Below are 10,469 nucleotides of genomic sequence, written 5' to 3'. Positions count from 1 at the left end.
CACTTACATTGTGTTGTTTTATGCACAGGGCCTGAGTTTTGGTTCAGTCTCCCCCCAAAAAAAGGGAGATTCAAATTCTCACAAAGTGGATATGCTTCAGTCCTGTTAGTTTGTCGTATACAGGGCCGCCATCAGGGCATGACGGCCGTGACTGGCGTATGGGGCCCGGTGGGCAGAGGGGGCCCGCATCGGGCCCCGTCTCATCTGCTCACCGGGCCCCTACCGGCAGCCGCAGGCTAACCGGACCCTTAGCGCCGACGCTGCAGCTGTTTAAAGCTATTGACGAGCGGGCACGGGCCCGCACGTCAATAGTTAACAGCCGCCAGCCAATCTGAGGTTGGCAGCTGACGTCAGCCGCAGCGTGCGTGCATGTCGCCGGCGTCTGACATCATTGTCAGTCGCCGGCGAGTGCACGCTGCATCTGCGTGGAGACAGAGAACTTCGCCGGAGCGCGGCAGGTAAGAAGAACTTTTTTTTTTTTTTCTTGAGAGCGGCGATCCGGGGGGGCCCAGGGAAGAACGCTGGACACAGATGGGGCAGAGTGCTGGACACAGATGGGGCAGAGTGCTGGACACAGATGGGGCAGAGTGCTGGACACAGATGGGGCAGAGTGCTGGACACAGATGGGGCAGAGTGCTGGACACAGATGAGGCAGGATTGGAAACAGATGGGGCAGAGTGCTGGACACAGATGGGGCAGGATTGGAAACAGATGGGGCAGAGTGCTGGACACAGATGGGGCAGGATTGGACACAGATGGGGCAGAGTGCTGGACACAGATGGGGCAGAGTGCTGGACACAGATGGGGCAGGATTGGAAACAGATGGGGCAGAGTGCTGGACACAGATGGGGCAGGATTGGACACAGATGGGGCAGAGTGCTGGACACAGATGGGGCAGGATTGGAAACAGATGGGGCAGGATGGATACGATGGAGACAGATGGGGCAGGATGGGGAGATCATATGGGGCAGAATGGATACTCATGAGGGCAGGATGGGAGAACATATGGCTGGAGCCTGGAATGAGACACACAGGGGCTAGGATGGCGAATATTACCATAGGGGCTAATTAAGGGATATTATTATTGCAGTGATGTATTTATTTTATTTTTTGAGTATACTGTTTTAAATGGGGGGCGGTCCTGTTACTGTGTAGAGTGATACTATGTCGCCTTCTTCATGTGGTGTAATGTAGAGGCTGGGAAAATTAAGTAATGTGTTCTACAAGCAGAGACGAGTCCTGGCTGGATGAAGTGATGGCGGGCTGTGCTGAATGAAAGATAAAGGACTTCACCTAGAGACGTCACTGGTGAATCAGTGTTACCTATACAGAGGTCCTGTGTACAATGTCACCAGTGATCACTGTATTACCTATACATTATATACAGAGCTCCTGTGTATAATGTCACCGGTGATCACTGTATTACCTGTACACAGACACTGCTTACTAATTACAGATCTCCTGTGTATAATGGCACTGATGGTGATAGTATTGTGGTTTTTTTTTTTATTACTGATCAGTATTGTAGTATTCAGTCATTGGTGGTAATATGTGGTCTGGTCATGATGTGGTGATATTTGTTCCTTGTATTTTATATTATTCGATCACTGTGGTGGTAATATGTCATCTGGTCATAGTGCTGTGGTATTTGTTCCTTGTATGTAGTGTTATAGGTCATTTTAAAAATTGAAAAATAAATAAAAATATACCTAAATTGTATTGCATATTTTAACAAATATTTAATAGGTTACAACAGAGTAGGGCCCGGCCAAAAGTGTCTACCATGTTACGGTGGCGGCTTAAAAAATCTTTTGGCCAAAACAAAAGCTGCCGGCTATATGTGTGATCTGGTGATGGGAACTGTCAATGTTTGATAGGTGAGAAGTGGAGATTTTCCAAGAGAGAGCGAGCGGTGGGACTGTGGACAGTTCGAGGGGTGGAGCCTGGGCATAGTCTCAAGGGGGCCCCAAAAATTTTGCCAGTATGGGGCCCCAAAATTTCTAGTGGCAGCCCTGGTCGTATATCAGCCAGCCACTCTCTGCCACTTACATTGTGTTGTTTTATGCACAGGGCCTGAGTTTTGGTTCAGTCTCCCAAAAAAAAGGGAGATTTAAATTATCAACAAGTTTATATACACCTTCTACCTTGTTTTACAGTACCATATATAACGGTTGTTATTTTGGTTAGATTTTCCAAAAAATGAAGAGCCCATGGGTGGTGGTTGCCAGTTGGTACTGATGGTGGTGGTGGTGCATCTGGTGGTAGTGGCAAAAGCACAATAGCACCTAAGGCTGGAGGTGTTGAGCCAGCGTCATCAGCTTGCTACACAAGGCCTCGAAGGCTCCCTTATCTGGGAGTAGGAAAACAGCTTTTATCGCCTCCACTTCAGAAAGTTCCAAATATAAAAGCAGCGAGTCGTCAGTGGATGCTCCCGGTCAGGAACAAGACGTTTCCTTGTGTCCTTCACCCAAACCCAGGGGTGCCACTAGAAATTTCGGGGCCCCATACTGGCAAAATTTTCGGGGCCCCCTTGAGACTCCGCCCAGGCTCCACCCCAGCCCCGCCTCCACGCTCCACCCCTCGAACTGTCCACAGACCCACCGCTCTCTCTTGGAAAATCTCCACTTCTCACCTATCACACATCAACAGTTCCCATCACCAGATCAAAAATATAGCCAGCAGCTTTTGTTTTGGCCAAAAGATTTTTTAAGCCGCCACCATAACACGGTAGACACTTTTGGCCGGGCCCTACTCTACTGTAACCTACTAAATATTTGTTAAAATATGCAATACAATTTAGGTATATTTTTATTTATTTTTCAATTTTTAAAATGACCAATAATATCACATACAAGGAACAAATACCGCTACACCATGACCAGATGACATATTACCACCACAGTGATCGAATAATATCACATACAAGGAACAAATACCACAACACCATGACCAGACCACATATTACCACCACATAGTGACTGAATACTACAATTCTGATCAGTAATTAAAAAAAAGCACCATACTATCACCATAAGTGCCATTATACACAGGAGATCTGTACTTAGTATGCAGTGTCTGTGTACAGATAATACAGTGATCACTAGTGAAATTATACACAGGAGCTCTGTATACAGTATACAGTGTATAGTGTCAGTGTATAGGTAACACACTGACTCACCAGTGACGTCTCTAGGTGAAGTCCTTCATCTTTCATCCAGCACAGACCGCCATCATTTAATCCAGCCAGGACTTCTCTCTGCAGGAAATAACACAGTTATCTCGAGCTCCGCTTGTAGAATACATTACTTAATTTTTCCCACCTTCTACATTACACCACATGAAGAAAAAGAGGCGACATAGTGTCACTCTACACAGTAACAGGACCGCCCCCCCATTTAAAACCGTGTCCTCAAAAAATAAAATAAATACATCACTGCAGTAATAATATCCCTAAATTAGCCCCTATGGTAATAATATTCCCCATCCTGGCCACCGTGTGTCTCATTCCTGGCGTCAGCCACATGTTCTCCCATCCTGCCCTCATGAGTATCCATTCTGCCCCATATGATCTCCCCATCCTGCCCCATATGATCGCCCCATGTGATCTCTCCATCCTGCCCCATCTTTCTCCATCATATCCATCCTGCCCCATGATCCTGCACGATCTGTCTCCAATCATGCCCCATGTCTCCATTCTGCCCCCTATGTCTCCAACCATGCCCCCATGTCTGAAATCCAGCCACTTGTCTCCAATCATGCCCCCCTGTGTCTCCATTCTGCCCCATCTGTCTCCAATCCTCCCCCATCTGTCTCCAGTCATGCCCCCATGTCTTTCATCCTGCCCCGTGTCTCCAATCATGCCCTGTATCTCCATTCTGCCCCGTGTCTCGCATTCTGCCCCAATTTCCAGCATTCTGCCCCAATGTCCAGCATTCTGCCCCCGGGTCTCACATATATCTCCGAAAAACGATGATGTTTAGTCAGATTGTCTCACAGTCTGCCCCTGTGTCCAGCATTCTGCCCCTGTTACTGTGTCCAGCATTCTGCCCCTGTCACTGTGTCCAGCATTCTGCCCCAATGTGTCCAGCATTCTGCTCCACTGTGTCCATAGCATTTCTGCCCCACTGTGTCCAGCATTTATGCCCCACTGTGTCCATAGCATTCTGCCCCAGTGTCTATAGCATTCTGCCCCACTGTGTCCATAGCATTTTGCCCCACTGTGTCCATAGCATTCTGCCCAACTGTGTCCAGCATTTCTGCCCCACTGTGTCCAGCATTTCTGCTCCACTGTGTCCAGCATTTCTGCCCCACTGAGTCCATAGCATTCTGCCCCAGTGTCTATAGCATTCTGCCCCACTGTGTCCATAGCATTCTGCCCCACTGTGTCCAGCATTTCTGCCCCACTGTGTCCAGCATTTATGCCCCACTGTGTCCAGCATTTCTGCCCCACTGTGTCCAGCATTTCTGCCCCACTGTGTCCAGCATTTCTGCCCCACTGTGTCCAGCATTTCTGCCCCACTGTGTCCAGCATTTCTGCCCCACTGTGTCCATAGCATTCTGCCCCACTGTGTCCATAACATTTTGCCCCACTGTGTCCATAGCATTCTGCCCCACTGTGTCCAGCATTTCTGCCCCACTGTGTCCAGCATTTCTGCTCCACTATGTCCAGCATTTCTGCCCCACTGAGTCCATAGCATTCTGCCCCAGTGTCTATAGCATTCTGCCTCACTGTGTCCATAGCATTCTGCCCCACTGTGTCCAGCATTTCTGCCCCACTGTGTCCAGCATTTATGCCCCACTGTGTCCAGCATTTATGCCCCACTGTGTCCAGCATTTATGCCCCACTGTGTCCAGCATTTATGCCCCACCGAGTCCAGCATTTATGCCCCACTGTGTCCAGCATTTATGCCCCACCGAGTCCAGCATTTATGCCCCACTGTGTCCAGCATTTATGCCCCACCGTGTCCAGCATTTATGCCCCACCGTGTCCAGCATTTCTGCCCCACCGTGTCCAGCATTTCTGCCCCACCGAGTCCAGCATTTCTGCCCCACCGAGTCCAGCATTTCTGCCCCACCGAGTCCAGCATTTCTGCCCCACTGAGTCCAGCATTTCTGCCCCACCTCCCCCCCACCCGGGGCCCCCTGGATCGCAGCTCGCAAAGAAAAAAAAAACCAAGAGTTCTTACCTGGCCAAGCTCCTGCGCCGGGTGAAGCTCCCTCCAGGCTCCACACAGACGCACTCGCCGGGCCCGGCAGCTGACAATGACGTCAGACGCCGGCGAGTGCGCACTGCGGCCCTATTCAGCCGCCAGCCTCAGACTGGCTGGCGGCTGTTAACTATTGACGTGTGGGCGCGGGCCCGCACGTCAATAGTGTGCCGCAGCGCCTGCAGGGGGGGCCCGGTGAGCAGATGAGATGGGGCCCGATGCGGGCCCCCTCTGCTCACCGGGCCCCATACGCCAGTCACGGCTGTAATGCCCTGATGGCGGCCCTGCCCAAACCAAAAGTGAAGGATGCGTCAGGCGACACTACATGTTACTCGATGGAGCTCTTTACACATACCGTGCCTGGGTTAGAAAGGGAAATTGTTAACTGCCCATTACAAGATGAATCGGACATGGAGTGCACTGATGCACAGCCACAGCTAGATTATTATGCTGTTCCATTGACTCAGATCACTACATTGCCCTCGCAGTGTACTGAGCCAGAATCTGACCCTGATGAGACTATGGTTCCCCGTCCCGAACGCTATAGCACCTTACACGGTGACACAGAGGAAGGTGCACATAACATTGAAGAGGAGGTGATAGATGACCCAGTTGTTGACCCTGATTGGCAGCCATTGGGAGAAGAGGGTGCCGCAGCCAGTAGCTCGGAAGCGGAGGAGGATGATCCGCAGCAGCCATCTACATCGCAACAGCTTTCATCTGACAGGCCCGTATCAGGCCAAAAACATATGTCAAAAACAAAAACAGTTTTAGGACAGCGTGGCCATCCGGTGAAAGTAGCACAGCGTGCAATGCCTGAAAAGGTATTCCATAGTAGGAAGAGTGTAGTGTGGCAATTTTTTAACCAAGATCCGAATGATCAGTCAAAAGTTCTCTGTAAGAAATGGTCAAAGACCTTTAGCAGAGGGAAGAATCTTGCTACCAAACGTCCCGTACTGTTGGTGCACCTGCTCAGAATGAAGGTAGTCAACAACGCTACATTGCTTCCCTCACTGTAAGCCCACCGGTTAGGACACCAGCAGCAGCAAATGTAGAGGTATCATCGCAAGGCCAAAGCAGTCAGGGAATCACAAGGTTATTAGTAGGAAACACTGTATGTAGGCCAACATCAAGAATACCATCACCAACCCTCTCTCAATCAGCCATGTCCACCACCACCACCGCTAGTTCCACCATATGCAGCTCTCCAGTCCAGTTCACCCTACAAGAGACTCTCGATAGGAAAAGAAAGTACTCATCCTCTCATCCGCATACACAGGGTTTGAACACCCACATTGCTATACTAATCTCGTTAGAGATGATGCCCTACCGGTTGGTTGAAAGCGAAGCTTTCAAAGCCCTGATGGCCTACGCAGTACCACGCTATGACCTACCCATTCGGCACTTCTTTGCGAGAAAAGCCATCCCAGCCCTCCACCAGCATGTCAAACACCGCATTGTCCATGCACTGAGGCAATCAGTCAGTGGAAAGGTGCACCTCACAACAGATGCATGGACCAGTAGGCATGGCCAGGGATGTTACATGTCCATCATGGCGCACTGGGTTAATGTGGTGGATGCAGGGTCCACAGGGGACAGCCATAGTGGGACAGTTCTGCCTAGCCCACGGTCTAGGAAACAGTTGGCTGTAGGCGATCGCCACCCCTCCTCCTCCAGAAGCGAAAGCTCGTCCACAGAGCGTAGTCTCACGACCACTTCATCCGCAGCTGCCAGTGTTGCACACGAGGTGTCCCATTATCGAACAGCTAGTGGTAAGCGTCAGCAGGCTGTGTTACAAATGAAGTGTTTGGGCGACAACAGACACACTGCGGAAGTACTGGCCGAGTACTTGCAGCTACAAACTCAGTCATGGCTGGGCAGTGTACATCTTGAGGCAGGCAAGGTAGTCAGTGATAACGGAAGGAATTTTATTGCTGCCATAGCCCTTTCAGAACTTAAACACATACCTTGCCTGGCTCACACCTTGAACCTGGTGGTGGAGTGCTTCCTGAAAAATTATCCGGAGTTACCAGCCCTGCTCCTGAAGGTGCGAAGACTTTGCTCACACATCCGCCGGTCGCCCGTACACTCCAGACGTATGCTGAACCATCAGCGATCGCTGAATCTTACCCAGCACCGCCTAATAATCGATATTGCAACAAGGTGGAACTCCACACTGCACATGGTTCAGAGGCTGTGCAAACAGAGGCGTGTTGTAATTAATTTGTGGGAGGATACACATACACAGGCAGGCACTTGGATGGCAGACATGGAGTTATCTGGTGTGCAAGCTACAAGACCTCTGTCGAGTCCTTCAGTGTTTTAAGGAATGCACACGGCTGGTAAATGCAGATGATGCCATCATAAGCATGAGCATCCCACTAATGCGTCTGCTGATGCAAAGTTTGACGCACATTAAGGAGCTGGCGTCTGCAGCCAAGGAGGAGGGAAGCCTTGATGACAGTCAGCCATTGTCTGCTCAGGGAACTCTCCTTGACGAGGTGGCTGACGAAGAGGAGGAGGATGATGGGGATGAATATTTATGGGAGGAGGATGCTTCTCAGGGGGCAATACAAACTGGTGGCGTTGCAAGGTCAGGTACAGGGTTTTTGTGGGACACAACTGATATTGATTTGCAAGAGAGTGCTCCTCAACCCAGCACAAGCAGTGAATTGACACCTGGAACATTGGCCCACATGGCTGAGTATGCCTTGCGTATCCTTAAAAGGGACCCCCGCATTATCAAAATGATGACCGATGATGATTACTGGTTGGCCTGCCTCCTGGATCCACGATATAAAGGAAAATTACAAAATATCATGCCACATGAAAACCTTGAGCAAATATTGGCTACCAAACAAGCAACTCTTGTAGACCGTTTGGTTCAGGCATTCCCAGCACACAGCGGCGGTGATGGTTCTCACACGAGCTCTAGGGGGCAACATGGCAGAGGTGTTAGAGGTGCACAAATCCGAAGTGGCGTTGGACAGAGGGGTTTTATGACCAGGTTGTGGAGTAATTTCGCAATGACCGCTGACAAGACAGGTACTGCTGCATCCATGGCCGCCATCAGGGCATTACAGCCCTTACTGGTGTAAGTGGCCCGGGAGCAGAAGGAAAGAGGAGGGGCCCGGACTGGGTGAGACATGCTGACAAGAAAAAGTGCCTAATGTCGACATCTGCGCTCTCAGGGGGTGAAACCAGAACACATGAGCTGCGCGCACAGTGAACAAGCCCGTAGAGACATGTTCACACCACCAAGAGACTTGAAAAAGCACAGTAAAACCAAAAACACACTGTTGCAAAAAAATCACAGTGGACAGCAAGTGCTAGTAAAAAGATGGAAAATACAGGGTATTTGGTTGATACGTTTTTTGCAAAAAATGTATATTAAGCCGCTCTACCAAACGTCAAGGTATACCCATATCAGAGCAGTCCTAACTAATGTATGTAATCCCTATCTGATGTATTTAAAACCTGGTCATATGTACAATACCTGTATGAGCAGGATTCAGAAAAGGAATGTCCATGTGGACACGCTGGACAGAACGGCTCCTGTGTGCACAGCTCAAAAAAAGAGGGGTGGAGGCCTCCCCAGTCTTGTGGACACAAGAAAACAATTATATGAAACCAGAACACATGAGCTGCGCGCACAGTGAACAAGCCCGTAGAGACATGTTCACACCACCAAGAGACTTTGGTTCTGTCCACATGGACATTCCTTTTCTGAATCCTGCTCATACAGGTATTGTACATATGACCAGGTTTTAAATACATCAGATAGGGATTACATACATTAGTTAGGACTGCTCTGATATGGGTATACCTTGATGTTTGGTAGAGCGGCTTAATATACATTTTTTGCAAAAAACGTATCAACCAAATACCCTGTTTTTTGCACTTGCTGTCCACTGTGATTTTTTTGCAACAGTGTGTTTTTGGTTTTACTGTGCTTTTTTGTGTTTTCAGCTCTCAGGGGGTGGCAAAATCCTCCTACAGCAGCAGCACTATGCCGCCCCCTGATATATAGCACTCTGTGCTGCAGTGCAGGCTGGGCAGGAGCAGTCATGACACAGGGGATAATCACTCACCCCAGCCCGCAGTCAGCAGCAGAGTCAGGAGCCGAGCTACCGATCCCTCACCTCCAGCAGCTCACAGTTATCAGGCTGTGGAATAACATGGAGGGGCGGGGCTAAACGAAGGGGGTGGGGCCACAGACAACCAAGGAGACGAGGCAGCAGGAAAGAAAAAGAAAAGAGCGGGGATATTAGAAAAGATGGACGAAGTGTCAAGAAAGAGAGAGAGGCAGGAGACGAGGGAGGAATGGGACATGAGAGACGGGTGAGGGGACTGAATATAAGACACTGGCTGTCTCCTCTCTGACTACCCCCTTTTTCCTGCACTGTCCTCCCTCTTGTCTGGTTGCAGTATATTGGCATCACATGCCAGTGCTGCTTGTGATTTATGATAAATTCAATGTATTATTTTGTGTCCCTTTTCTATTGGCTGCGGCCTATGATTTTATAAGCTGTTAGAAAAGGACAAATCCAGGGGTGGGATTTGTCCGGTTTGGGGGGACCAATTGTTCAAATTGCAGCCGGTGCCCCGATCTGGTTCTGTGTGCCGCCTATTTGAATTGAATGTGCGTCCTCAGTCTGGGCCCTTCCCCTCACCAGTCAGGGCCCCTCTCCTCAGTGGACCCCAGGGTCAGGATTCAGCGATTCGCTCAGTAACTGAATGTGCGTCCTCAGTCTGGGCCCTTCCCCTCACCAGTCAGGGCCCCTCTCCTCACTGGACCCCAGGGTCAGGATTCAGCCATTCGCTCAGTAACTGAATGTGCGTCCTCAGTCTGGGCCCTTCCCCTCACCAGTCAGGGCCCCTCTCCTCACTGGACCCCAGGGTCAGGATTCAGCCATTCGCTCAGTAACTGAATGTGCGTCCTCAGTCTGGGCCCTTCCCCTCACCAGTCAGGGCCCCTCTCTTCACCAGTCAGGATCCCTCTCCTCACTGGACCCCAGGGTCAGGATTCAGCTGTTCGCTCAGTAACTGAATGTGCATCCTCAGTCTGGGCCCTTCCCCTCACCAGTCAGGGCCCCTCTCCTCACCAGTCAGGGCCCCTCTCCTCACTGGACCCCAGGGTCAGGATTCAGCCATTCGCTCAGTAACTGAATGTGAGTCCTCAGTCTGGGCCCTTCCCCTCACCAGTCAGGACTCCTCACCAGTCAGGGCCTCTCTCCTCACCAGTCAGGACCCCTCTCCTCA

The sequence above is a fragment of the Ranitomeya imitator genome, chromosome 1 (genome assembly GCF_032444005.1).
Source record: "Ranitomeya imitator isolate aRanImi1 chromosome 1, aRanImi1.pri, whole genome shotgun sequence".
NCBI lineage: Eukaryota > Metazoa > Chordata > Amphibia > Anura > Dendrobatidae > Ranitomeya > Ranitomeya imitator.
This window is presented reverse-complemented; position numbering follows the sequence as displayed.